Source organism: Clarias gariepinus, chromosome 6 (assembly GCF_024256425.1).
Source record: "Clarias gariepinus isolate MV-2021 ecotype Netherlands chromosome 6, CGAR_prim_01v2, whole genome shotgun sequence".
Lineage (NCBI taxonomy): Eukaryota > Metazoa > Chordata > Actinopteri > Siluriformes > Clariidae > Clarias > Clarias gariepinus.
This window is the reverse complement of record NC_071105.1, coordinates 3,218,772-3,221,667: the sequence shown is the minus strand read 5'-3', so window position 1 is coordinate 3,221,667 and position 2,896 is coordinate 3,218,772.

Genomic DNA, 2,896 nt, shown 5'->3' with positions numbered 1-2,896 from the left:
TTCTGGTTCTTACATGCAGTCCAGGTGCTTCTGGTTCTTACATGGGGTCCAGGTGCTTCTGGTTCTTACATGGGGTCCAGGTGCTTCTGGTTCTTTCATGGGGTCCAGGTGCTTCTGGTTCTTACATGCAGTCCAGGTGCTTCTGGTTCTTACATGCAGTCCAGGTGCTTCTGGTTCTTACATGGGGTCCAGGTGCTTCTGGTTCTTACATGGAGTCCAGGTGCTTCTGGTTCTTACATGGGGTCCAGGTGCTTCTGGTTCTTACATGGAGTCCAGGTGCTTCTGGTTCTTACATGGGGTCCAGGTGCTTCTGGTTCTCATACCAGAAGTCTCACTTGGTTCTCACATGGTGTACTGGTGTTTCTGGTTTACCTCCAATGCCATAAACATCTCCATACAGCAAACTGCACCATATTAATGCTGACACACAATATTATTGATTTGTGAATCTGTTTATTGTTCCTGATTTAATATGATGGAGAGAAACATGAATTTAGGCTGCACCTGTTGTAGATTGGAGTGATCTCCGACTGTGCCCTCGTGATGAGGAGGACTCTCCAGATCCTCTTCATGCACAGTACTGAACAATAAAAGTAACGAATCTGCAATCAACCTGAATGTTTCTGTGTCTCAGCTCAATGGCAGGGTAAATAAACAAGAATAAGTACTGTCACGCAGTAGAACGTGGTACATGTCATATTTTTATGCATAGCTGTGGCAAATGCTTGACTCTTAAAACAGGCCCCTCTTGATGGAAGTACATCTGGCACACTGTTTCTGTAGAGTCAGTGATCTCACACATAAGTGGTAACAGTCAGGTTTCACTATTAACTTAACATTTTACAGTGACATAGCTACTATGTAATATAAAAGATAATTCTCTTAAGGCATTAATGGAGATGCTGGTTTAGTTGCTGAACTCAAAGTTCCAGAATGCAATGCGTGACACTAAGAGCTATGAAATGGCAAACGCTATAAAGTTATAAAAAGCTATAAACTATAAATAGTCGTGGGTCTAAATAGGAAAGCATTGTGTGAGTAAAAAAAACATATTTATTATAAATGTTGTCCAGAGATTGGGTGGATTTTTTGTTTTTTAATGGAAAAATAATACGTTACTTAATCACAAGGTGGCGCTATGGTGACTTAGCACTTTAGCACACACACACCTCCAGGGCTGCTGGTTCAAATTTCATCTCAGGTTTGTGTTTAAAGTTTAAGGCCTGCGGCGTAGGCAGATTGTGGCCCGTTGTGTATGATTCGGTGTGTGAGTGGGCATGCGCTCGTGCCCTTCAGTGGGTTGGCATGGTGCCCTGAGCTCCCTGGCATAGGCTCCAGGCCCCCTGTGACCCGGAATGAATGAATGTCCCCAAGGCTGCATATAAACCTTTGGTATGTACAATTTAATAGATAATTGTGATGTTCATGAGACTACTGTAGAGTGCAGACTGTGTAATCTGTATTTAGATAATATTTCTGTAAGGTTGTTATAAATGTAATTCTGTTGCTTATTAAGACTAAATTAAAATGTTCTGATATATATATATATATATATATATATATATATATATATATATATATATATATATATATATATATATATTTATTTATTTTATTTTATTTATTTTTTTTAAGAAAGAAAGGAAATTAGAAGACTGCTTGAAATCCAAAGCACAGCTCCTCAGAATGCAGGGGGCTCACACGCCTGCCAGCGGGTCACTTGTCTTTATCGATGGTGTGACTGCCAGCGGCAGCAGCAGAACGATTTTTGAAGTTAACTGCTCACATCTAAATGTGTCAAAACTTAACAGATGGCGCTTCACCTCATAGCAGGACAATGACCCAAAAGCAACAATTTAAAAAAACTCGAGTGCTATTGACCAGCCAAATCAATTACTGAGTCCCACTGTGCGCTTATGCACTTACTGATGGCAGAGAAATATCCCTGGAAAAGGCAGACACGATCTTGGAAATAAAAACAAGTTGTATTACAAACCTCAGAACGCAGTAAAGGACTCCACATACATACCTACTTACTTACTTACTGTACTTATAAGTAGGTACATACTGTATACTACTGTACATACACTACCCACTGCATGAAGTGGTTACAAAAATAGTTACAAACTGCTGCAGTAAATACAAATATCTGTGCGTATATTCCAGTCAAAAGTTTGGACACACCTTCTAACTCTGTGGTCGTCCCATTTATTTCTATACTTTAAACCAATACTGGAGGCGTTTATTATCCAAAACACACAATAATCTCCTCTGAACAGTTGATATTGAGATGTATATCTGCTACTTCTGCTCTGTGAAGCTCCATAACGGCTCTAATCTGAGGTGCTGGTTGTTAATTGGTGGTTTCTGAGTCTGGTGACTCTAAATGAACGTCTCCTCTGCAGCAGAGCTCAGTTTTGGTCTTGTTCTCCTGGGAAGGTCTTCATGAGAGACAGTTTCATCATCATGGAGCTTGATGGGTTTTACCAACGCACTTGACACAACACTGTTCTTACTGTAAAAGAACTGCTCCAGAACAACTAACCTTCATGTCTTAAAATGACAACTGACTGTTGTTGTTAATTAATTACCTAATGCTATACGTGTTATTTCAAAGTTTTGAAATCTCAAGGAAAGCTGCTTTGTGACAATTTCTATTGTTAAGCGTTCTACACAAATTAAACTGAATTGAGTTGAATTGTAAGTGAGGTCAAATTCTTTACGACAAAGTCAACTTTTAATGAGAATCTCACATCCACTTTTTTTTATAACACTGGGATTCTGACTCTCAAATTAGCCAGTAATGTCTTTAGAGAGAGAGAGAGAGAGAGAGAAGAGACAGCAATCATTAAAGTCAATGAAAGAGAAAAAGGGTTCTGAGAACAAAATTAAGAGA